Raw genomic sequence first — 27,776 nt, forward strand, 5'->3', positions numbered from 1 at the left:
CACACGCACGCACACAAGCATCCATACACGGACACACATGTACACAATGGAGTTATACCACACAGGGTGAGAGCCATAGACTATATAACAAGTACCCCATTACCAGGTAAAGGAAACTCCCCTACACATTTTTGGTTGTCAGGGTCCAAGAAATTCCCAAAACAATACAGCCTATTGACATTTCACTTGGTTTCTTCTCAGAACTTGAAGGTAAGACCTGTTACTAAAGGCAGTATATTGCTTTGGGATAATGCTCTTGTACACTGGTTTAATAAAATGCTGATGGGCCAGTAGCCAGGCAGGAAGTAGAGGCGGGGTGAGCAGACTAGGAGAATGCCGAGAAGAGGAAGGGCAGAGTCAGGAGTTGCCAGACAGACAGAGGAAGTAAGATGACAAGGCAAAACAGAAAAAGTACCATGCCATGTAGCTAAACATAGATAAGAATTATGGGTTAATTTAAGTGTAAGAGCTAGCCAATAATTAGCCTGAGAAAATGGCAGAGCAGTTATAATTTGTATGAGCTTCTGAGTGATTATTTTATAAGTTGCTGTAGACTGGGGGACCAGGCAGGACTGGAGAAAACCATCTGGCTACACCATATCAAACACAGGGCTTGCAAGAATCAAGCTGGAACTAACCTAGAAGAATCAGTGAGGATTAGCTCTCATAATATTGGAGGATGCTATTTAAGCTGCCAAAGAAGAAAAGCAATCAATAGTCTTACCTAGCTATAAAGCCTATATCACAACATGTCTTGCCTGGCAACATATCCCCAATGGTGCAAAAGTGATGCTATTATCTTAGATGTAAACAAAAGCTGTCTTAATAGCTTTAAAGCCTCCTCAACAGGAGTAAATTCATGTCTGGTGCTGTAAACCTGGCCAAATACCCATGGCTGGAAAGGTTATAGATACTAGAGGAGAGCCTACTACAGCCACTTTGCAAAGGCAATGTATTTTCTAACTGTATACTAATTGTTTATCCATATATCCAAAGATACCAGTAGTTCTTACCTTCTGACCCTTAATCAGAGTTTTTTGTTGTTGATGTGTTTTTGTTGTTGTTGTTGTTCCCCTCCCCTTGTTTTTACTGTAAATGGAGATTTTGCATGACCTATCAAAAGGCAAAAAATAAATCACCATGGATTGCCCAAACCATTATTGGTATATATACAATTTAATTTGTACACCTAAGGCTTATGAAAAATAATGCAAGAGGGTCCTGAAAGATTGTAAGAGCCAAGATTGTAAGATTGCTGTGAGAGAGTATCTTCTATATGCTACAGGTTAGCTGCACCCATGAAATCTCAACAATAGGATTGCTTAAATATGACTGGCACAATAACTTATCTTGCCATGCTGATGTAAAGCTGGGAAATCTTAGAAGGCCCTATTTTTTCCTATATGAAGAACTATAGGCAATCAATGACTGATCAAAAAAAATGAAGAAATCAGTCTTTTACATGGACAAACCTGCTGATACATTTTCCAATCCCAACTGGTCAGTACTAAATATATGTTTTTATGAGCAACACTGAGTGGACTCAATAGGCCATACATATGCAACTATGTATGTATATGGAACAATAAGAAGTGGTCACAAAATTTAGAGGGAGTGAAGGAGAAATGGCAAGAGTTGAAGGAGGAAAACAGCAAAAATTATGCAATTACAATATTTATATATATAATCTCATATATGTATGACTGTATAAGCAAATATTATATAATTATATGAGGTAAAATAATCTCAAATATAGGATTTAAATAAAATAAAAGGTTTATATCCTACTATTTTTATCTACCTGAGAAGTAATCACAGGGTGCGGGAGATGAAATTGATGAGCTTAGAGTGCTGTGTGTAATTTTCAGGCCCATGAAAAATCCATCAGTTTAAAAGGACATAACATAGTCATAGTAGGTTACAGTATGGAAAGTCATGGCTGACAAGTTAAGAAAAGCATTTACAAAAAATTATTCTGAAACTGATATATCACTTTTGATTTTATATATTGATTTCCTTTCTCATTTATTGCTTATTTTTGAGGCAAGCTCTGACTCTGTAGCCTAGTCTTGTCTGGAATTTACAGCAATCCTTCTGCCTCAGGCTGCAGAGTAATAAGATTACAAGCATGAGCTACCACATCCAACTTTCACTTTGATTTTATTAAATTATGCAAAACTAGCACATGACATCTTCTAACTTTAAGGAAACAATGAAACATAATTCTTTGTGTCCCTGGAAGAAAAATCAAATAGAATATATTGGCAAATGATGGTAATGATGCCACAATTTCCATCCTCACCACCACCGTTGAAGCTTCACATCTTTGGCAAAACAGCATGCCTCTCGGAGTCTCTGATTTCTCGTGGGAAAATGAAAACAATATATTAATTTAGAGTAATTGGAAATTCTGCATGAAATACACAATTAAAGTGTTATACACAGGTTTCACAAGAAAAATAAATATTTAGTGTATAATGGCCATTTCATTTCAGAATAAAAATATCCCTGAAATTTTTAGTGTAGAATCTCTCAGATTTACTATACACTTAGCCAGGATCTGCCATCTTCTTTTACTGTGTTTTTGACTCCAAATATTAATATTTATACCAGACATCAGACTCAGACAAATAGATATTTTAATTGATCAAAATGTTACTATTGATGTTATTATTGTTATACATTAAATATAGCAAAAACTCAACAGAACAATAGTACTTAGACAAATAGCTGCTATTCTTTTCTTTTTTTTACATCACTGTTTTTTATTATTTTTAGTTTTATTAGTTCCCAGGTGGAAAGAGATTTGATTCTGTGGTTGTCAATGGCTTTCTTGTATCAAGAACATTGCACATAAAAAGAAAATGAGTTTCAGTTTAGCAGTGAAATTCAGTAGACCATGGCCATGTGCTAAGCTCATAAGTTGGGATTTCTTAATTATGTAAGAAAAGGAGATGTTGAAGGGTACCTAACCATGTGTTTGATAGACTTGAAAGTTTGAAGGTTCCAGGAAGACATACCAGAGCTGATGAAGATTTGGAATTTGAATATGGGAATTCACAAGACAGAAGTCAGCAGAGGGCAAGTCAGGTTTCCAGACTGTGGGCAGGATACCAGTATCATGTCTCCCTACACCTTGCCTCCAGGTAGGGTTGTTCTGAAAGACTGCATTCCTTCAAGTGGCACACACATGGTGCACAGAAATATATGTGAGCAAAACACACAGAAAAAAATAAATCAGTAAAAATGTATTTTAATGTGATGGCCAGCAGATGACACTGAAATATCCATAAAATATCCATAGTGCAAGACTATCCTTCCCCTCACTCATCTATCTTTCCCTACTCCCTTAAACCTACTGACAGAGAAAGTTTAAGTTTAGGGGTTCACATATTTAGGGAGATACCTAGAAAAGTCTAATATACACTGTAGCTTGAAGTTTTCTTGTGTCCTACCTGGTCCCTCGGCTGCTCAAACCCAAATAAACATACAAAGGCTTATATTATTTTTAAACTATGGCCATGGCAGGCTTCTTGCTAGCTTGCTCTTATATCTTAAATTAACCCATTTCTATAAATCTATCCCTTGCCAGGTGGCTTGTAGCTTACCAGTACTTTACATCTTGCTTCCTCTGTTTCTGGCTGGCAACTCCTGACTCAGCCTTCCTCTTCCCAGAATTCTCCACATCTGCTTGCCCTGCCTCAACATCCTGCCTGGCTACTGGACAATCAGTGTTTTATTAAACCAGTGTACAAGGGCCATTATCCCACAGCAATACACTGCGCTTTGAGAATCAAAAGCCCTCAGAAATTCAAAACCCATGGAGGGAAATACAGAACTTCTTGCTTCCTTTAGTATTGTCTGACATTGCAACATTTTACCCTTTTGTATCTCGAAATTCCCAAACATTCAATTATCTAACCTAACCTCCTATCTCTGTGATAATGCTCAAAAGATGGCTTGGAGCTGAAGGTAGAGTTGTAATGGGTGAGAAGCATAAGAAAACAATAATGACAATTATGTAGGAAAACAAGTTGTGAAAAAAATAGCTGGCTTTTAAATATAAGTAATATTTGAGGTTGCTATACTTATGTGTTTCTGTTTTTGTTGTTGTTGTTGCATTAGCAATATACCACCTTGGTTAATGATACATTTAATTATAATCAGTAATTAATGAAAAATGAAGCCAAGAGTTTGAAAAAAGAGAGAGTCTATGGAACAGTTTGGAAGAAGGAAAGGAAAGGCCCAAATGAAGCAATTATGCTGTAAATTCAAAATATAAGAGAAATAATTTTTAAAAACAGACAACAACTTCCATTCCTAGCTAGAATCTTCTCATTCTTCTGTTCTTTAAATTATACTTCACTCTGCCGACAGAAGCAGAATTATTTGCTTTTTCCCTCAAATTAGTTTTAAATGACTCATTTAAAATTGTTTTGGACATAATCTGTGCATCTGCACAAATGGCATTAATAGACAATGTTCAAAATGTGTTTGTTTACCTCCTAGACAGCACAGCCACCCCTTTATGGAGTTAGTAATTTACTGTAAATGCAAACCAAAGCCCCACGAATCTATACTCATCAAATTCTACACTACAAGCCTAAGTTCAGTTAGTCATTCCCTCATTTCCACACATGGACTGACTGCTAGGCTATGCTCATCTGTCTTTCCTAGTAGTATCTTAGTGGCTAAATGATATGACCTGGAAATAGAAAGTGGTAGTTCCCTAAGTGCTGTGGGATGGTCTGTATGTCAAATCTGTTGCTCTCATTGGTCAATAAATAAAACACTGATTGGCCAGGCAGGAAGTAGGTGGGACAAGGAGAGAGGAGAATTCTGGGAAGCAGAAGGCTGAGGCAGAGACACTGCCAGCTGCCGCCATGACCAGCAGTATGTGAAGACGCCGGGAGGCCACCAGCCACGTGGCAAGGTATAGATTTATGGAAATGGATTAATTTAAGCTATAAGAACAGTTAGCAAGAAGCCTGCCACAGCCATACAGTTTGTAAGCAATATAAGTCTCTGTGTTTACTTGGTTGGGTCTGAGCGGCTGTGGGACTGGAGGGTGACAAAGATTTGTCCTGACTGTGGGCAAGGCAGGAAAACTCTAGCAACACCTAAGAGTCAAAATGTACCCTATGACAGTCAGGCACACATAACTCTCCTTTCTGATTCTACGAGTTACTAAAAGAAGCAGTTCCCCTTTACAAATTTCACAGAGAAATCCAGCACCATCAATGCCAAACAAACACACTAAGATCAACCCTCTACTGTCTTCACAGTGAGCAACTGAACTAAATTCCACCTTAGGAATCCATTGCCTCATGTTGCTTCTTTTCTTCTCCTTTTATTCTTTGCTCTCAAATCCCTGGCTTGCCCTCTCATATAAGATGTCAGCACATCTTAATCTAGCCTAAGGCTCTGCTTACACAGAACCAAGGGTAAGTAAGATACATGGTAAAAATAAATGCAATCCATATAAAAGTACACAAAAAATAAAAACTATGTCCTAAGTCTTCATTTGCTACTATCATTACCAGTCCATAGTTGTGAATACAAGCATCTATACTGAATACAGTATAAAGTTATTTTTATACACATGTATTATTGTGTCTTTATTATAAAAATTAAAACAGAAAATAACCCATCATACCTTACATTTCTCCAGAGTGAACTTTAAATGTATGAGTCAACACATGTTATTCTAAATGTAAACGATTATCTTTATTTCTTTCTGAAATAAATCTCAAAAAAAAATCTCTTCATATTCCTGTAACTGAAGGCTCTCCCCAGTTACACATAAACCTGAGTTTCCTCATCCTCATGTAGTCCCTTGCCCCAATGTACCTTTTATGTAGTGAAACTCCATCTCTTTATCTTTCGCATATAAGTAATGTTTCCATGCCCTGCTGTTTCATTTGAAGAAAATATTCTTTTAATGTGTATGAATTGTCAATTCATCATGTCAACTGATGACTGCAGTTTGATGTTCTATTAAAATAGTTCCCTCCCTCTCTTTTTTATATTGTTAACTACATTCACAGCTGTGTGTGTATCTGTTTTGGAAAGTATCTGATAATACCTTTAAAATGACAGTATATTCTAATAGGTTAGGCATAATGCTTGCAAAATAATCCAAATAGCCAAGCTAAGTAAAATGATAACTTTTATAAGAGTATAAAACCTTGGCTCTAAAACAGCTGGTTTTTTCATTACTTGCTGTTTTCAGGTGATTCATTTCATTCTTCCTTTCAATTATGCACTTCATGACTGTCTTTGCTAAGAATCTGATAGATCAATAAGTGAAATGTTAGGGAACTTCTTATTTTTCAACTTTTAATATATGGCACACACACACAGCAAAAACAGAAGGAATGAATGTCTCACCTAACATGCCTTTTCTACTACTTGAATAATGAACCAGCAATATATATTGTAAAAAAATGAGCAGTCTTTAACATCCTGTTCATATATATATTATATATATATATATAGATATATATATATATATAGATATATATATATAGTAAAATATTAACTAAAAATGTAAAGGAAAGATGATGTGGTGTCTATATTAACTTATTAAAATAAGATGAAGTTTTTAGTCAAAGTTGTTTAGTTATTCCAACTTTGTTCAGATGAAGAAGAAAACAAGGCTTTGAGTTTCTTGAAAGGAAAAAAAAATATATATGCATGAAGTATCGATTTCTCCTTCTTGACCCAAGTCATCTAGAATGTCAACATTATATGATGCATCTCCATCTGTTCATAATGCATTAAAGAGCATCCTAAATTTTTTCTCATACCTGAACATACTTTGAAATGAAGGTGTCTCCAAGCATACACTTTCTTTAAAAAGCTTCTTCTTTGTCTTTCTCTCACACGTGTTTCCATGTTGTAACCTGTTACAGGTCATCAAAGACTCCTCTGTCTTTCTCTATAACCAAAATAGTTTGAATATATGCAATGGAACGTCTGTGAAAACTGGTTATTAACTGTTTGCTATATCTACATCATTCTTTAATGAAATATAGATTAATAAGAGGACTGGTAAGACAGCTCAGTTAATAAAGTATTTGCTGTACAATAAGATCAGAGTTTGGATTCCTGGAGAGCTTGTAATACTAGGTGTAGTAGATATATAATCTCATTCACCTACAGGAAGATGGGAGGCAGAGAAAAGTAAATTTCCAGAAGCTCATGGACCATCTAACCTAGTGTATACAGTGATGTACAATCAGAGACCCTGCCTCCAACAAGGTAGAAGACAAAAGCCAAGACGTAAGATTGTCTTTTAACTTATACACATGAACCATGGCACACAAATGCCTGTACTAACACACATAAACACATATTTAAATACACACATATGAACTCACATACACTTGCCCCCAAATAAAAGAGCTTTTGAACCAAAATTCAAATGCCAATACTCCTTAAATGAAGTCTATGAGAAGTTATAATGAAAACTTACCTGCTTCAGATAGGAATATATTAAACAACATCCGGCAGAGGCTTTAAGTTTAAGAAAGTGCCTTATGCTTGGCAGTTAGCAAGCCAAATACATTCCAGGGGAGTTCTTGGGTCAGTTTTACTCATTTGATATTGCAATGAGAAATTTTAATAATTTCCAAGAATACTAGAGATATTTATACATGTTTTCTAGAAGCCGGGCATACTGTGCTTTCTCATGCACCTTACACAGATTTACTTATTATATACTTAGTTTTAGAATTCTATAAATCTCTGAAGACTGCTGCAGGTGTGAAATATGTGACATTCATGGGGTATGTGTGAAACAGCATCGACTCATTACCTGGATAAACCTTTGCTTTTTGTACTGGCAGATTCAGAAGAAAATAAACAAGACAAAGATTGTGAAAGGACATGTTTAGAGTAAAATTAAATTCAAATAGAGTGTTCTATAGATGGCTTCATAGTAAGGAGTTAAAGGAATGCACATTTATTTGTAACCACAAAAATAAACCATGGGAGAACCAGCTCATACTTTTCCAGGAAAAGTAGTTGCAGTAACTAGTTCTTAGAATATAGAAAAATCTTTTGATCTTTATTACAAGAGTATTGAATTAATTCCCAACACTAACAGTAAATTTGCCATTCCTATTTCCATTTGATACATAATTTTATATGTCTGTGGAATGGAGTGTGACAATGTGATAAGTGGTATATAATGTTTTTAATACTTCAAACACTTGGGGGTTTTGTTACAGAAACATTACAAATCTGGATGTTTTGAAGTATAAAGTAAAATATAATTAACTATATTCAACACTTTGTGATATAAAACACTAAAACTTAGTCTTCAATATGAGTTTTATACCCATTTTTCAATAATTCTTTATATTCACCTCCTCAACAATTCTCAGTTGCCAGTAATGACTGCTCTATCTGTACATCAATGAGATAAAAAGCTGTAGCTTTCATACAAGAATATTCAAGTGAGAACATGTCTTTGTGCAGCACCAGCATCTTTATGTCCTCTTCTTCCTGTGTCCACATCTGGGGTTTGGGGAAAGGAAATAGAGAAACTAAGAGGAAAATCTACTGGAAAGTAATGAGAAGGAATTTAGCAGCATGGAATAAAAGATGCAAGTATACTGAAAACATAAAACTATTAACTAAGTCATTCTCATTAAAGATGGCTATCATTAAGTAACATCTAATTCTAATGAGATACATGTCAAACGGTATTCTACCAGAAAGTTTTGTTTTTTTAATCTAGAGAACTTATATGAAGAATTTTTCTTCAAATTGTTCCCATTAAAATTATCTGTTTTCTGGTTATAATTAAGCATAAAGACAATAATTATTATTGATAGGGTGTTGATATTTCATCAAGAACTATGAGGCATTTTTAACATATCTCGTTAAACTCTTGTAATCACTCTTTGACATAAGTACATTGAATGATCCACAGTTCACAAGTGTAAAAATGGAGGTTCTGAGGGAATAAATAATCTGCCTGAGGTCACAGAGCTAGTAAGAGGCACAGCTGGAATTTGAATCTCTGTCTCTGTGTGAGTCCAATAACTGTGTTAACTGCTATAGTACTTTAGGGCCTTTTTTAAACAGGGACTCGTGTATCTTCTGTGTATATTTTGAACTGGGGGAGAAGGAAATGATACTGAGTGTGAATGTTGGTTTCTTTATGACAATATGAATTAATTCATAGCATAGCCATTGTTTTTATGAATTTGTGTCTCATGAGAAGGTATTATAAATTACACAACAAAAAGCTTGAGAAATACAAAAAAATGAATAAAATACAGTGTATTTTTCTTTGCACATTAGTTTAAGAGAGATACATGTAAGTTGGTGATCACTAGTCCCTGTGGCAGGTGCCATAGGGTATAAACACACAGTGATGCAGAGCAGACAAGGGAACATGACAGCTTGCTGGCTTCACAAAAGGTATCTCAGCAGTTCAATTAAAATGTCAGATGGAAAGAGAGACAAAAACCAAAAGGAGTTGCGGATAACAGGAAAAATGACTTTATAGGCAGAAGATACATTATGAATAAAAACACAAAGGGAGAGTATAACCCATTTAAGGAACTTCCAGTAGTTTGATAAAACTACTAAAACATAACTGCCCAGCAGAGCACATTGTTGGAAATCATCTATTTAGTATCAGAGTTATTATACACTGTGATCCACTGTCATAGAGCATATGTGCATAATATGTGCATATATAATCCAATTTAGGCAAAAAGGAACTATGAAGACATGGCATATGTTTGAATTGGCAGTCAGTTTGTGGCATGCTGAGGAAATGGCAAAAAGGAGTGGAGAAAAGGCATGTAGGTTAAATGACATGATAGTCCTTCCTCTGCGCATTTCCATGTTAGCTTTGGTGAAAGCTAGGCAAAATTACTTTTATTGTGACAGTTCTCCAGTACATAATTATGCAAAGGAATTCTTCAGCATGGAATCTTGTAAGACTTTTCTGTTCTACTCAACAAATGCATATAATCACCTACAATATGCAAGATACTCTTTTAAGTACAGTAAAATACCTACAAACAGAACACAATGCAGTAGAGGAGTAGAAGACAGTGGATTTTTTTCCCTTTTATTTTATTTTACAATACCATTCAGTTCTACATATCAGCCACGGATTCCCTTGTTCTACCCCCTCCTGCCCCCCTCCCCTTCCCCCCAGCCCACCCCCCATTCCCACCTTCTCCAGATCAAAGCCTCACCCGAGGACAGAGATTGACCTGATAGACTCAGTCCAGGCAGGTCCATTCCCTCATCTCAGATTGAGCCAAGCATCCCTGCATAAGTCCCAGGTTTCAAACAGCCAACTCATGCAATGAGCACAGGACCTGGTACCACTGCCTAGATGCCTCCCAAACAGATCAAGCCAATCAATCAACTGTCTCACCTATTCAGAGGGCCTGATCCAGTTGGGGGTCCCTCAGCCTTTGGTTCATAGTTCATGTGTTTCCATTTGTTTGGCTATTTGTCCCTGTGCTTTATACAACCTTGATTTCAACAATTCTCACTCATATAAACCCTCCTCTTTCTCGCTTATTAGACTCCTGGCGCTCCACCTGGGGCCTAGCCGTGGATCTCTGCATCCAGAACCCTCAGTCCTTGGATGGGGTTTCTGGCACGACTATTAGGGTGTTTGGCCATCCCATCACCAGAGTAGGTCAGTCCCGGCTGTCTCTCGACCATTGCCAGCAGTCTATTGTGGGGGTATCTTTGTGGATTTCTGTGGGCCTCTTTAGCACTTTGTTTTTTTCCTTTTCTCATGTGGTCTTCATTTACCATGGTATCCTATTCCTTGTTCTCTCTCTCTGTTCTTGATCTAGTTGGGATCTCCCACTCCCACAGACTCTCTTTCCCTCGACCCTCACCCTTCATTACTCCCACTCATGTCCAGGTTGTTCATGTAGATCTCAGCCATTTCTGTGTCATTGGGTGATCCCTGTGTCTTTCTTGGGGTCCTGTTTTCCAGGTAGCCTCCCTGGTAATGTGAGTAGCAGTCCAGTCATCCTTGTTCCACCTCTAGTATCCTCCTATGAGTGAGTACATACCATGTTTGTCTTTCTGAGTCTGGGTTACCTCACTCAGGATGATTTTTTCTAGATCCATCCAATTGCCTGCAAACCTCATGATGTCATTGTTTTTCTCTGCTGAGTAGTATTCCATTGTGTATATGTGCCACAATTTATTTATCCATTCTTCAGTTGAAGGGCATCTAGGTTGTTTCCAGATTTTGGCTATTACAAACAATGCTGATATGAACATAGCTGAGCAAGTGCTCTTGTGGTATGATTGAGCATTTCTTGGGTATATGCCCAAGAGTGGTATAACTGGATCTTGGGGGAGATTGCTTCCCAAAGATCAAAAACATTAAAGACACTTTATGCTGGAGAGGATATGGAACTATGGGAACTCTCCTCCACTGCTGGTGGGAATGCAAACTTGTACAACCATTTTGGAAGATGGTAGATAATTAAAAAGGATACAGAGACAGTATTTAAAATGTATACAAGGCTACATCTCATGTCTATACAAGGACATATGCATTGATCCATAAAAGAAATATATCACCAATGAGTAGAATTTATAGGAAAATTGTTTGACCTGTGTAATTAATAATAATAAAAATAGCTTGGCAGCGGTGGCCCACAACTTTAATCACAGCACTTAAGAGGCAGAGCCAGGCGGATCTCTGTGAGTTCAAGGCCAGCCAGGTCTACAAAGCAAGATCTAGGATAGGCCCCAAAACTACACAGAGAAACCCTGTCTCAAACCCCCCCTGGAAAATAAATAAATAAATAGGTAAATAAATAAATAAATAATGCTTGCTGAGAATTCATTATGTATCAGGGAATGTGTCCTTTGCATTCACTGTAACTATATGTAGTAGATGTTATCACCACCAGCCTTATAGAGTAGGAATATTATAAAAGAATCAGAATGAACTGATTAACCTGCCCATAGCTGTACCACTGGAATGTACTAGAAATTAGTTTGAAACTGAGTTAATCTGATTATTGAGCTATTTTATCTGCTCCCTCTTAGCTTAGGGGAAAAGAAGCAAAAGTAGATCTATATTAATATGGGTGGAGCGTGCTGAGATGGTTTTAATGAGAAGTTCCTATTATATCGTTAAATTTCGACCACACAAATACTTAGTCCCCAGATATTAGCTGTGCTAGAAGGATTAGGTTTAGCCTTGTTGGAGATGTGTCACTGGGCATGAGCTTAAATTTTAAAAGCCTTCCTTCCCAGTGTGTTCTTTACCTAGTGTTTGTGGAATCAGGAGATACGATCTCAGTTGCTGCTGTAGAGTCCTGCCAGCCTGCCTGTTATCATGTTCTCCATAGTGATAATGATGGACTCCTATCCTTTTGGAACTGTTGCACCCAATTAAATGCTTTCGTTTATAAAGGGTCTTGGTCATGGTGTTTTATCATAGCAATAGAAAAGTAATGAAAACACAGAGTAGTCTGGTGGTGCTGGGACACAGAGAATGAAAACAGAAACATTACCTTTAAGTTTTGAATAAACCTAGAAACAGTTTATCACCAACTTTAAAATCCATGCTAAAGAGTTATGACTTCATTACAGAAGTAATGATTAGAGAGTAACAATGATGTTTGAGAAAGTAAGTGACATAATGTTGTTGGGAGGCCTTGCTGGTCAGAGGTTACAGTCTACCAGGGCCTGGCAGCTCACTCCAACCTGGACAACATGTAGCACTCTCACCCCAGTGAGACGTCCTGCTTTCTACCTGCCCTTATTTGGAGAAGGTCTCTAGGTCAGAGGCCTGACCTTGTTTGAAAGCTTCCCCTATGACTGGATGCCTGTTTTATCTCTAGTGTGACCCTTGATATAGTTTCCTGTTAGAGCTCTCCCCTCCTGCAGCCTACTTGGTAATTAGACATTGTACTAGAAGTTTTACAATAGGACCATGTTTCCATATATGATAACTATGATTTGTACTATGAGCTTTATGATAGGAGCATGCTGTTTAATGCAAATTAGGTGATTAGGTGATACCCCAGCCACTGTCTACAGCCTTTATATCCCCCTCTTTTTCTATAATAAAGTAGGGCTGAAACACTTAAACTGTCTCCCTGGAGAGCTGTCTACATTGATCCACAAGCCATTCACCCTGCTCACTTGCTCTCCCCTATCCCCCTCTCACCCTATCCCCACCCCTGTCAAGGACCAAGAGCTGGTGATTCCTGAGGAAGAACTATAAATTAAAACTTACTCTGGGAATATAAATTCAACAGCATAGGAACAGCTATGCAGAGAGTTTTCATGAAGACATAGAAGCAAACAAAATTAGTTCATATTCTTTCTATAGAATTTTCTGTATTAGCTAAGTAGAATGTATGTGAATTGTAAACTTAGTGTTATGTGATAAATTAAGTACATTAATGACTAATTTAGAAAGTACAAATTTAAAGTTTTTAGTTTCTTATCTAGAATGTAAAAAAAGTAAAAAAAAAAGGTAGCTATTATTCTAATTCCATATGTGTCTATGTGTACATGTGTATATATTTAGCTTGCTCATCAGAAACTATGATTACTACATTATTTACACACTTAGTTTGTGAATTGTCTTCACCTAATTAAGAGGAGCAAGCATATAAGCTTCATGCATAGTGGATGCCTAATTCTTTAAAATTTCCATTTTGCCTTTTATCATATCCAAGGGACACTGTTAAATACCCCAATGTGCTACAACGCATAACATCCTGCTATGAGAGGTACACCTGTAGATAAATGGAAAGACAATGAAAGAATGATATTGATACTCACAATTTGATAACAGAATTCAGTGCATTAATGGGAATGAAACACTTCAAAGTCCACAGGCCAATGCAGTGCACAAGCTGTAATGTCATTTGATTTGTAGCTGTAAGTTAATGGGAAAATGGCACATAAAAATTTCCATTCATAATGTCTCTATTGTGAACATCTATGGCATATGGTCTATTATAAATTGTATAGTTGACTATCTTGCCTATAGGAATTCTATTGACAAATCCCATATAAAATGACCAGGGGAAAATCAGAAGAAGAGGGATAACTTTCAGGCTTTGAATTTCTTTTTGCTTTATTGCAAACCAATAGACAGTCTATAATTATTTCTGGTCTGCAACATTATTGCAACAAGCTTCCCAGTGGATGTTTTTGACAGGGGGCAACATTTCAACCTTCCCCAGTGGAAGGTGATGCACATTTTGACACCTGCAAAGAGTGATGAAATTGAACATCATGCTTCAATGTCAAAGATTTATTCCCTGATGATCAGAGTTACTCTTATCCAATGTCTTTCTTGTAAAGATCATTGCAAAGAGTCTTTGGGGTTGAGAGTAGACATAGAGTATAAGATGCACCAGGGGAAATGTCTCCTGATTCCAACAATAAAGCAGACATTGTTGTATACAGAAGAATGGGTATATATTGACAGACTCTGTTTGCTAGATTTAAAAGACAGGTCTAAAGCATGACCTCTTAAGTCTGTTGAATGTTCAGTGGAGATACTTGTTTTTAATGTTATGACTCTTCTATCTCAACAAACATCAAAATGTGAGTAGAATAATAATAAAAGGGAGAGAAAATAAGCTATTGATTTTTCTCATGTTGTCTTAACCTGAATCCTAATTGAAGGTCAGTGTATATATCCATCTCAGAGTGATTTTTTTTCACTAGATATTATGTTTCCTAACACACATGCTAAGCATTTTGATATTCTACAGATGCTATAGAAATAAAGATATTTCAGTTGAGACAAATGTTCTTTAAATAAAATCAGACTCATGAAAGATAAACTATAAAATAGTTTGACTACTTATGAGGAACCCATTTAAAGAAGAGACTATCTTAACTGAAGAAAGAGAAAGATTGAGGATTTTTTTCTGCCACAAAATAAAATTTACATGCAATTAAATATTTTTTCTTTAGTTCTTCTCATTGTGTGTGAATAAATACACTTATCTTCATTTCCAGGCTGTACAAGGGTAATTTCTAGGTAAAATCCTGGATTATTACAAGTTACACAGAACAATGAGAAAGAAAGAAAAACAATATGGGTATCTAGTTCACTGTACTATTACAGTTTCCCCAATATTTTCTTTCCTCTTACTCACAGTTCCATCTGTTTTTGGAGATTCTATGTAGTCATGTAAATACAGAACATCCTTCCCCTTCTTTATAATTTCTCATAAAAGAGACTTGGGAAACTGATTTCTGTTTAAAAAAATAAGAAAGTAGTATCTTTTGTCTGGTTTGTATGCCTCAAACACATGTAATCACAGCATAAGAACTATCAAAGAACATGATAAATGATTATATATAATTATACCATTTATTTGAGTGATGATGGCAAGTTTTGAAAGTTAGATTACATTGATGGAAATGCAACGTTATCATACTAAAATTCATGAGGTTCTATAAAGTAGGTGGTTGCATATTTTGTTTATTATACATAAAAGTGCTACTTGCAAAGTATTTGGAAATAATCATTGTTAAGACAAATGCTAAAAAGGTGAATGAATAGGGATAAGTAGAAATATATGCATGCTATATTTACATAGTATTCGATTTTATTATGTGGGTGAATGGCTCTGCTATAAAAGAGAAATAATGTTCTGTGCACTCTGTTTTACTCAATTCCTGTATGTTTATACAGTAAAGAAAGTTACAACAAAGTCCTCCCTGGAGACTCAGACATTTGTACTGAGAGTAACAGCTGTTTGATTCATTTACAGAAGGTGTAACATAAAACTGGTGGCAATAAAGTATTGCTGCAATTATTTCTTATTCTTTTCTTGCTCTTGTTTCTAAACTTCTCATGGATTCTAACACATCTTGCCTGTACTTTTGGATTGGCATCCTATCCAGCTGAAGATCATTGAATATTCTAGTTTATTGATCTACAGTGCACAAAATATTTTTTTCCAAACTGCTACTGTTCAACTACATTTTTAAAAAATTCACTCAAGATCAAAGGTCTGCCTTTCTCCTTTTGTATACTTGAACCTAGTAATTGCTCTGGCCAAGAAGGGTAAATAACACATACAACATTCACTTCACCATAGATTAAAAAATAGTTTTTAAACTCACAATAAGGCTTAAAAACATTTTGGAAGGAGACTGATGACAAATTGCTGTGGACGTGGAAGAATGAACTTAGCCTTCTAAGTGGGACCTATCAATGGTACTGTGACCTGCATCAAATTAGTTTGATTGAGTTAAAATGTAGGGGATTATCACATCACTTCATATTCATTCTCAGAATTCACAGATTGCCCAGCTTTAATGATAAGGTGATTTTACTTGTTCTATGCATATAAAGAATTTGAAAGTCACTCTCTAATTTTCAGTCCGTTTACATCAGTATGTTTTACAAAACCCAATATAATTCAGTGTTGAAATTTCTGATATGTGCAGAAATAATTCTTTAAAAATTCAATTAAAATTTTTGGTCTTTCCTTCTACATATAATCTGTAGCCAACTATGTAAAAATTTTGGCAAGATATTTCTAGGTTCTTCTGTTCTACCTTCTAGCTATCACCCCTCCAAGTGTTTTTCAATGATTTTGATTGGTTGACATAGAGGACTATGCTCTCTAAGCACTCAAACTATGGCTACTTCTTTAGTCAAACAGAGCCTGTCCAGTAAGATTTCTCCTTAAGGGCAAATTGTGACAGCTATAGTCATAACTCCATACTGTTTTACAAATGATTATGGTGATGCAAATCATTGTGAGTCAATAAGTGATTGCTGAGTTTAAGATTGTATGAGTTAATAATTAACCTTCCTTGAAAAAGAAAGATAATTGAAGTGAAATGGATTTTATTGTTTGAGTTCACATAAAACTATTGAGAAGATTTCACTTTTTAAAAATTTTCCTTTTTTTAATTGAAAATAGGTTCTTTTCTTATATAACACACCCTGACCACACTTTTCCTTCCCTCAACTCCTTCCAACTTCCCACCACCTCCCCTCTCCTCTAGATCAATTCCTTTTCTGTTTCTCTTCAGTAAAGAGTGGGCCTCCAAGGCAAAACAACCAAACACGAAAAAACAATAAGCAAAGGACAAGGCAAAAGCCCTCATATCAAAAAAGGCAACACAATAGGTGGGAAAGATTCCCAAGAGAAGGCAAAAGAGTCAGAGACAAATCTTGTAGCTAGAGTTTTTCTCTCAATGTCCCGCCAAGTCCCGGCAGTCCTATAGCCTACTTATAAAATAAACATACAGATGCTTATATTATTTAATCTGCTGGGCCATTAGCTCATGCCTACCATTGTCTAGCTCTTACTCTTATACTCAGCACATTTCTGTTAATCTATATGTTGCCACGTGTCCCATGGATTTACCTGCTACCTTTATATGATGCTCCCTGGATGGCAGGCTGGCGTCTCCTCCCCTCTGCATTCCTGTTCTCTCAATTCTCCTCTCTGCTAGTCCTGCCTATACTTCCTGCCTGGCTACTGGCCAATCAATCAGTGTTTTATTTATCAATCAATCATCCAAAGCACTTCCCCCCCTTTTTTTTCAAAAAGGGAGGGCCTGTAGTCAATTTGAATGCAACAACAATGCTGAGAAACATTAGGTGACTGTCCAGGCTGCCAGCTGTCTCTGTCTACTCTTGCAAGATTCCAGAAAGTTGCTTGCATACATCTTCCATTTCTCAAGTACCATTATATTCCTTCACAGGTCTTCAATGGGAGAAGACTAGCAGTAATAGTTACACCTTAGTATATATAAAGTAATATATATATATATATATATATATATATATATATATATATATATATATATATAATATCTTAGATAGAACATATTAAGCATTAGACTCAGGTTCTTTAGGATAGAACACCTTTTGGAATGATCTTTGTAACATGGCATTTACCTATGCTCGAGACTTTTCTGGATTTTAGTATGTGTTTCTTGCTTGATATTGTTCACATTGGTTGTAGTTCCACCTTATCTAGGTCATTATCCCTCATTACTCCTGGACAATATTTGATAACCATTCCTTTGTATATAGTCTTGTATTAGGTTAGAGCCTTTTTATTTAGACAAAAAGGGAAGATGTAGTGGGTAGGGATAAATGTAGAGATGTAATTTGATCTGGAAGTTCCAAACCCCATTGAGGCTTCAGTAACTGTCATGCCTACAAGGCAGGGCTGAGAGAGGACCCTGAAGACCCGAGATCCGGATTTGCAGGCTCTCTTGGTTCCTGGACCCTGGACACTGGAGGTAGACTGAACAGAGTTCTCCAGAGAACACCGCCGTACTGTGCTCACCTTTCCCAGACCCTGTTACCTATCCCCTCACTTGTAAGTTACCCCACAAAATAAATCTCCCTTTTAACTACATGGAGTGGCCTTAATAATTTCACCATTTCACTAATACACACCTGCTCCTACTTTCAGGAGTGCACACACACACACACACACGCACACACGTACATGCACATGCAGACACACACACACACACACACACACACACACCAAGCTAACAGTCATAACTTACTACACAGGACTTGTGCAGACCTTTGCAGCCTCTGTGATTGAAGATTTGAAGATTCAATCTCTATGAACCCCTATGAGCCCCTATGAGCCCCTATGAGCCCTGCTTATTTGATTTGGTGGGCCATGATATCTGGATATTCTCCATCCCCTCTGACTCCTACAATCTTTCCTCTCTCTTTTCTATGAGGTTCCCTAGAGCTCCAAGGGAAGGAACCCAATTAAAATATTCTGTAAGAGTAGCCTTCTCCAGAAATGAGCACACTAAATGATTATCTGATCCCACGATGAGAAGCCTGAAAATATATACCTACAAGTAACATTAAATGGATTCATCAGGTTGCATTTATATATTAATATTAACTTGATATATATATATATATATACATATATGTACACATATATGAATAATTAAAGAAAAAGAGACCATGGATTTCAAAGAGAGTGGGGGTGACCATGGGAGAGGGTATAAGGAGCAGATGGAGGAAGTAAATTATATAATTATATTTAAATTAAAAAGGTATTATCAACAGAAAATGCAGCATAGTTATAGCTATAATAACAAAAATCTATGTAGAAAAATATGTAAGTATAAATCTTCATAACGCTGGATTAACAGGAAGAAAATCATACCTGGTACTCTAAACCTATCCAAATATCTGTGGTTAGTGAGGTCATAGATCTCAGAGGAGGATCTCTATAGCCACTTTCCTAAGCCTGTTTAATTCTTATAATTCCTAACTCTATTGTAAATATTTATCCTTATACCCACAGACCAGTGCAGTTCTCACTCCTCATCAAAGAAACTTCTTTTTAACATATGGAGACCACCACAGAAATCCACAACTGGTCAAAATGCAGAGAACAGCTGACCAGAGGATTCCCAGCCCTGGGTAGTCCACCTATAATGTAATCCCTATATCTGAGGTCCAGGGAATAATGAAAGAAGGATTCGAAAAGATTGTAAGAGCCAAAGACCAGAACACCTCCTGTGAAATAGTACCTTTATACATAATAGGGAAGCTACATGCATGAAATCTCCACAATATGGCTACCTAAACAGAATGTGGAAAATAGTAACACAAATTGACACGCATGCCAGAATGGATGAGAGAAATCTCAGAAGACCTCACCCCTAGATGAAAACCTAAAGGCAATTAATAGCTGCTGAGAGAGGGAAAAAGGTCTTCTCCAGGGATAGGCTATTTAATTCCAAGAGGACAGCCATAAACACTTGTACATTATGATTGACCTGTCTTCTGTTATCCCTTCCTTCCCTCCTTTCCTTTTATGCTTTGTTTACATTTATCAAACATCTGACTGTCCTAACATACTTTCTTTCCTCCCCTAAACTGGTACACATATACTTCCTTTAGAAGAAAACTAGAGCTGGGCGGTGGTGGTGCATGCCTTTAATCCTAGCACTCAGGAGGCAGAGGCAGGCAGATCTCATAAGTTCGAGGCCAGCTTGGGCTACAGAGTGAATTCTAGGAAGGGCTCAAAAACTACACAGAGAAACCCTGTCTCTAAATAAATAAATAAATAAAAGAAGAAGAAAATAGATTCAAAAAAAGTAGAAGATTGTGGAAAGACTTCTGCATAACATTTATTTGATACACACATATGTTCGTTTATTTTCATAAACCTTCTTACAGTTAAAAACCTATTTAAGAATCAGTTTTTCAAAGATGTTACATAATTTTTAGTCAACATATCAGCAACATATGATTTGGATTTACTTTTTTTGAGAAAAGCTACTTCATGTTATTTTAATAGCAAAAGGACCAAAAAATAAGTAAGGCTCTTTGTCATTTACTTTAATTTGTCATTAAGTATTTTTTCCTTTATGCATTTAAGTTGCTTTTAACATCATATGCCAGATTTGAAAACTAGAATTAAGATTTGAGTGCAGAACATAAGGTTTCTTATCTACAATTCATCAGGAAGTAGTGATTATATCTTACTGTTCCCTTTTATATTTCTTGATACACTACCACATCTGCTTTGTTGAATAAAGAAGTGTGTGTCAGAAGTCACTGTTTCTTCTGGGACTGCAATCGCGGAGACAGTCATAGCAGCCAAGGAATATAAAATGTGCTATTTTCCTGAGCCAGACTGTACTGCCAAAGTCTCCTAGAACCAAAGAGATTACTAATGACTGTAAGGGTTACCTATCTATGAAACTTTCATTGGAAAGCACTTCTACAAATGTAGCCACATCCTTTCTTATCAATCATGCTACGTTTATAACCTTCCATTTACAAATTACTGTTGAGTGCTTTTGACTGCAGTAGCAGTAAGTATGCTACATCTGAGAAAGATTTCATTTAGTGAATGAAATTTGGGCAACAAAGAACTGCCTGCCTTCTTCTCTGTAGTGCCTAACCTTCCTGTTAGCAGAGCAGTATTATTTGGTTAAAGTGACATCTAAAGGAAGCTCTAATGTAAGTAAAAGTGTATTTCCTACAAAAATAAAACCAACAATAGTAAGTAAAATGTCTGCCCATGTTACTTCAGAGTGGAAGCAAAATGTAAGGAAGGCTTAGAAAGAGATGAAAAGCCACATTTTTTATGAGAGAAGAAGGAAAGGAAAGTAGACTTATTCTCAATTTTTTTGAGAATTCCTACTTCATATAAGTGTATAGATGCCTAGATAAGATAGGTAAAATAATAGTGAGGATATATGGAAAGAGAAAGGAGCCAAAGATAGTCCTCAAAATTGGTCTTGGAACCAACAATGTGAAATACCAAATGCAAATCCCCTGTGGTTTTGTGTCTATGTTGTTACGCCATGTGTGCAAGTGTGTATGGATACCTGTCCATCCAAGTGTCAAATGTCCTTCATTGAAAATAGTTTATTAAGTACTGATAATTGGTAGAAAAGTTTTAAAAATAAAACTCCTTAGTTTCAAGATAAAAAATAAATAGGATTATAAATGGACAATACAGGCATGTTATCTGAAAGGCTTCAAGAAAGTGCTAGATGAATTTGCATACAAGTATATAGAAATACCTATATGTTACACACAATCAGCTCCATTTTTCAGCTGGGAGACCTTGAAAAATAAAAGGCTTTGGTCTCTCTTGACTTTAACTGAGTAAAATTAATTTTCAGTTCTATTCCATATAACATGAACATAATTTATCATTCTTTTTCACTCTTAGCAAGGGTGTATAACTTATGTACTGGTCAGAGAGGTATAGTCATTTAGTAGAAAGAATCAAGTACAGTGACAATTCAAGGAGTAACTGATACAAACATGTCAACTAAAGAATAAAATGTGTAGTTAGTAGAGTATGTTTCTAAACGGAAAAACAAGACAAAAAACAGGAAAGAAACTGTATCTCAATGATCAAAGAAATTATTTCAGAAGGCAGTGAACTCTAGCTAAATTTAATGCCTAAATTCAGGGCATCAATTTCCTGTTCTATAAGGATGAAGTTGAAATTACCAAGATTAGTTCTAGGTTCATAAAATCTCTTTTTATTTCAGATATTGTCCTAACTGAATTGTGCTCTCCACTCAAATCTGTATTTTGAAATCCTAACTTCAATTGTAATGTTTTTAGTTGGAATCTAGGGGAAATAATTAGGACTAGATGGAAGTAATTAAGCAGCATCCTCACAAAGGCAAGATGACTATGTGCGAAGATGACACAGTTTAGTATACTACATGTCTTATAGATCATGGTAAAAAACCTGTATTAAATGGAGTTTTTACACAGTATTGGTGGGAATTTAAATTACTGGAGCCACTATGGAACACCGTATGGAGATTTCTCGGGGATGCAAAATAGAACTACCATATGCTACAGCAATCCAACTAGTAGGTGTTTATCCAGAGAAAATGACATCACTGTATCAAAGATATACCAGCAGACTTATGTTTGTCACAGCACTTTTCACAAAAGCAAAGATCACTTTCTGTGATCATAGACATGTGAATGGATGGAGAGAATGTGGAAAATGTATACAACAACATATTATTTGACCATAAAAAAGAAAAAAATATAACATTACATGAAGCACAAGAAATGAGCCAGAGACCATAACGTTAAGTGAATTTAGGAGGCACTGAAAGACAAATACCAGATGATTTCACTTATATGCAGAATCTAAAATAGTCGAGCTCACTAGAATGAAATGGTGACTACCAGATGTCAGAATGGAAAGGGAAATGTAAGGACTTGAGGAATATTTTTAACACATACAAACTCACTGACAAAGTGTTGATATTCTAAGTTGTGTGTGATGGTATACATCTGCAATTTGATCACTCAGGGGGGTGAGGCAGAATATCATAAATTTCAGATTAGCCTTCTCACTATACATAGACACACACACACACAGAGTTAACATTCTCTGACACAAATAATTAATATAGTATATAACATTGTATATTATTACAAACATAGCTTTAAATGTCATTTTGCTGCTTCAATCACAAAGAAATGAAAATGTGTGAGCTGATGCATAACAATATGTCTTGACTTGATCAATATACATACAATGTATAAATAACAAAAGAACATTTTGCTGTCTTCCATACAAGCATAAAATTGTTATATGTAAATAATTTTTTAAAATAACAGTGATGGTCTTATATTAAAATGTAATATGCCTGATAAGAATTTAATGGTAAATTGAGCAGCAATAATGAAAGTGTGGACTGTACTGTGAGAACAATAGGAGGGAATATGACTTCACACTAAATTCAGGATAGTGCATATTAAGGAGTAAAGTGACAGACAGATACCCAAAAGCGAGCAACAACAAACATTAGACTGGGGAGTTAAAAGCTAAGTATAAATTAATGAAGCTTGGTTAGCAGGTCTATTATGTTATGCAAAGCCTAGGGGGCACTGTTCACATTGCAGCATAAACGGTTGTACACTGAAGCACCAGGTGGTTTCTAATGATCCTGATTCCCACAGCATTTAGAACAACATTGTAAGATAAGTCAATGTTCTCAGAGCAAGGAATAGCTACTGAATTTTAAAGGTATATCCAGTATCTTATTAATTATGGCTAAAGTCTTGTGACCCAAAGCAGAAGAGGGAAAAATGTGAGTCTCCTGAAGAACCATTTCATTGAGGCATCTCTAGCATAGAGATTCAGGTGTTTGGAGCATCACTAGGTTACACTGATAGAGCAAAGCTAAAAAGTCAATAGTTAGAGCATTTTTCAGGAAGCTTTGAGCTCAAACTTATACCATTCCATTTACTTCAGATCAACAAGTCGTGTTTTGAGTGTCTGATCAATAAAAAGAACACAGAACTCTACTTGGGTAAAAATCCCTGACTTTGTAAACCCTATCAGTTTGATTTTAGGCGAACTGAATCATCGTTATGCTCTTTCTTTATGATAAAAATGGTAGTTTCTGTTACTAAACAAACTTTTGAGTTGAAGATAGTTGGTATTCACTTTTCCATTAATTTAAAAAAAAATAATAAAAAAAATACCTATTAGAAAGGAAAAAAAAATGTCTACCGGTTTGTGGAAGTTAAGGCAGAGCTATATAGCCAGTGAATTGTGGAGCTGGATTTTCAACTTTACAGCCTTAAAATCTTCATCTTTATCTTCTTTATTAGACTACCTAGTTACTGAATGTGCTTTCTTATCAGTATAATGAGGAGAGTCCTTTGAACTGCTACAGTTCAATCAGAAAAAAAGATCTTATGACATATAGCATCTATTATTATTTTCCACCTCTAACTACAACTTCTAATCACATGTCAGAGATTCATGCAGTGAGAAATTTCACCCTTTGTTCAAGAGGATGAATTTTTTAGCAGTTACCACTGGAGCATTACTTTAAGGATGAACAATGAAAATAACCTATTCATGTATAAGTGAAAAAGACTGATGACTAAGACAATGCTAAATTAATAAAATGTTTTTAACTATCATACGTCCTCCTATTGAAAATTGCAGATACATCTATGTGTATTTGTGAGACATATACATATTTAGTGCTGGAAAGTATGAAGAAAGGAAAAAATCTACTGATAGTAATGTTAAATAAAATGGTATTTTTGAAAGGCTATATATTTCAAAAACCTTAAGGTTTTCTCTACCCATAACACAGTAATTTTCTTTAAAATCATAGCCCAGTAATTAATCATTTGTGGGGAAAAGCTATGTTCATTAACTTAATTGTATAATTACTTATAGTGTAAATAAGTTAAAAACAACCTAAATATTGAATAAAAGACAGTAGATGAATAAGCTGATGAGATATGCAACGATCAAAAATGTGTTTATGTCACAGTAAAATCTTTTGGGTATATTTTTGAAGGGTCTACAATTTTATATATTTTTAAAATTAATCCATAGTAGTTATATATATTTGTGGAACATATTATCACACACACACACACACTGTTTCACAGAAATTACCATCTCCATCTTATCAAATATTTTCATATTTAATATTCAGCAGGATACTTCAAACTCTGATAGGCATAACACATTTTGTAGTGTGTAGTTACCTTCCTTTGCTATAAAAATATTAAAAATAATCCCCTAAATCAACTGTATTTTTGTACTCATGATCCAATCTCACACTATCTTTCTCTTCTAGACTCTTTACAGTATTTAATGTTCTAGTCTAAGAAACCTTGATCTCATCTATTTTTGTTTCTGTGTATGGGAATGGAATAGGTAACATTTGTTTTTCTGTGACTGGATTATATCATTAATTGTGATTGCTCTGTAGTGTATTCTTTAATAACATGGGAAAATACAAGCCTAACAGATTATGATCTAGTTGTTTACCAAACTTCAATATTCAGGAAGCTCTTCCGTCATTGTTCTTGAGACTGTGATGACTGTGGAGTCATAATCTTTGAATGTGAGAAATTTTACAGATAGCCACAAAGGCTGAAAATGGAGATATTGAAAAAATGGCTGCTGTGGAGGCTAAAATCTGTCATCAAATTGAGCATTATTTTGGAGGCTTCAATTTGCCATGAGACAAGCTTTTAAAGGAACAGATCAATTGGATGAGGGCTGGGTACCTTTGGACATAATGATAAAAGTCAACAGGCTAGCTGGGCGGTGGTGGCACATGCCTTTAATTTCAGCACTCGGGAGGCAGAGGCAGGCGGATCTCTGTGTGTTCGAGGCCAGCCTGGTCTACAAAGTGAGTTCCAGGAAAGACGCAAAGCTACACAAAGAAACCCTGTCTCAAAAAAAAAAAAAATTCAACAGGCTAAACCACCTGACAATAGACTTTAATGTAACTGTGCAAGCACTGAGCAAATCAAAGGCAAAACACATGGAAGTGAGTGCAGACAAAACTAAAATCAGAAGATCTCCATGAAGACCCCTTCCTGAAGTGACAGAGGAGTATAAAAATGACATAAAAAAAGATCTGTTTATATTAAAGGCTTCCCAACTGATACAACCCTTGATGACATAAAAGACTGGATAGATGATGATGGTCAAATACTGAATACTCAGATGAAAAGAACATTGCACAAAACATTTAAGGTGTCAATACTTTCTGTGTTTGAAAGTATTCAGTGTGCAAAGAAGTTTGTGGAGACACCTGACCAGAAGTGCAAAGACATAAGCCTGCTAATACTCTCTAAGAAAGATTACTTTGCAAAAAAAAAAATGAAGAAAGCAAAGCAAAGTGGAAATGAAACAAGATCTCTGGAATGAAAGATGGGATGTTTACTGAAGTTTTCATGTGACTTGGATGACCAGACCTATAGAGAAGATTTACATATCCTTTTCTCAAATCACGGTGAAATGAAATGGATTTACTTTGTCAGAGGAGCAAAAGAAGGAATAATTCTCTTTAAAGAAAAAGCTAAAGTGCTAAAGAAAGCCAGAGTGCACATAACAATAACCTACAATTAAGGAACAGAAAGATGACTTGGAAAGTAGTCAAAGCACATGTGGAAAAAGAAACAATGAAGAAGTCATGGGGGACCAGCAAGAATCTCTAAGCAAATGGAAGTCAAAAGGAGGATACCACAGATTTATTAAAGAAAAAGGAAAGGGAGACAGACCTACCTGTGCTGGGGCACCCAAGGGAAGAGGACAATTTCAGAGAAGGACAAGATTCAATGACGATGATCATTGACATGGTTCAGGACCAATGAAAAGAGCCAGAGACAGAAGAGACAGAGAAGAACCTGCATCAAAACATAAGAAAAGGGAGAGTGGTGCTAGAGGCAAGTAGTTTAGTAAACAACATTTTTATTCATCTTAGATTTTAAGTTTCTTTTTGTCTTTCAAAGGTTTTAAAAAGAAAAGCAAATTAGGTCCACTTCAATGTCCACCTGTATAAAAGGAAAACATTTTTTTTTACTTGTCTTCTTTTTGTTGTTATACAAATGAAAGTTTTTTTAAAAATGTATAGTTCTATTTGTGTTTGGATGATTCAAATATGAAAAGGAAGATTCTTCGTCTTAATTGCCTATGTAATATGGGAATGTATTAGTACAAACTGGTAAAATATATGCTGTATAAAAAAAAACAAAAAGCCCTTCAATATTCAAGTATATACACACACACCCAAAATATATGCACAAAAATATGAAAGTAAATAAATAAATGTGTTAACGGTTATCTCACAATGGTGAGATAATGGATTTTTCAAATACATTTGATAACATTTTTCATTATTCCAAATGAATCAACTTACCATTTCCAATTTTGATAAAATCTCAAAAAAACATCATGATTGAGGAAATGCAGTCCCAATTTAGCAGTTGAAATGTTGAAGAAATTATTATGTAAGTGTCATAACCTGTGCTTTATAAAATAATGTGCAAATTAAAGCTCATTATGGTCTTCCAATTGAGTCAGTAAGTATTCTTCTCAAAAGGAGATGGGTAGGAATCATCAAGAAAAAGATATGTATCACCATTACTGGTAGTGATATTTCTCTTGTTAAACAAATTTAGCAGTCTAACCTACACATTGACTGTTTAAAGCAAAACAAACATGAACATAACTAAAATCACTATGCAAATCCAATTTTCTAATTATGTATGGACAGGAAGAGAGCAAATTGTCTTCATATTTGATGATTTTTTTTATTTGCAATAAGGTATAGTTCAAATAAAAGTCAGGTTGGGATCAAAGTAAAAGACTAAACTATTATATGGTCAACAGAGTGAGCTCAGAGGTGAAAAAAACTAAATGGCAAAGTAAACACTGTAATTTCAGGTAAGCTGAGATATGTCCCATCTAGCTCTCTATTGGGAAAATTATGTT

At 35.6% G+C, this 27,776-nt stretch overlaps 1 long non-coding RNA gene and 1 pseudogene across 1 annotated transcript; one reads left to right on the forward strand and one right to left on the reverse strand.

Moving 5' to 3' along the window:
* Positions 1-343: 343 nt before the first annotated feature.
* LOC114686081 lies at positions 344-15,377 on the reverse strand. The gene is made up of 6 exons (XR_003733521.2): positions 15,150-15,377; positions 13,816-13,912; positions 6,810-6,940; positions 3,021-3,173; positions 2,303-2,362; positions 344-1,113 (listed from the first exon to the last, which is right to left on the reverse strand). It is a non-coding gene; the product is annotated as an uncharacterized LOC114686081 (long non-coding RNA).
* Positions 15,378-18,970: 3,593 nt separating this feature from the next.
* On the forward strand, positions 18,971-27,009 carry LOC114686077 (annotated as a pseudogene).
* The last annotated feature ends 767 nt before the right edge of the window (positions 27,010-27,776 follow it).

Source organism: Peromyscus leucopus, chromosome X (genome assembly GCF_004664715.2).
Source record: "Peromyscus leucopus breed LL Stock chromosome X, UCI_PerLeu_2.1, whole genome shotgun sequence".
NCBI lineage: Eukaryota > Metazoa > Chordata > Mammalia > Rodentia > Cricetidae > Peromyscus > Peromyscus leucopus.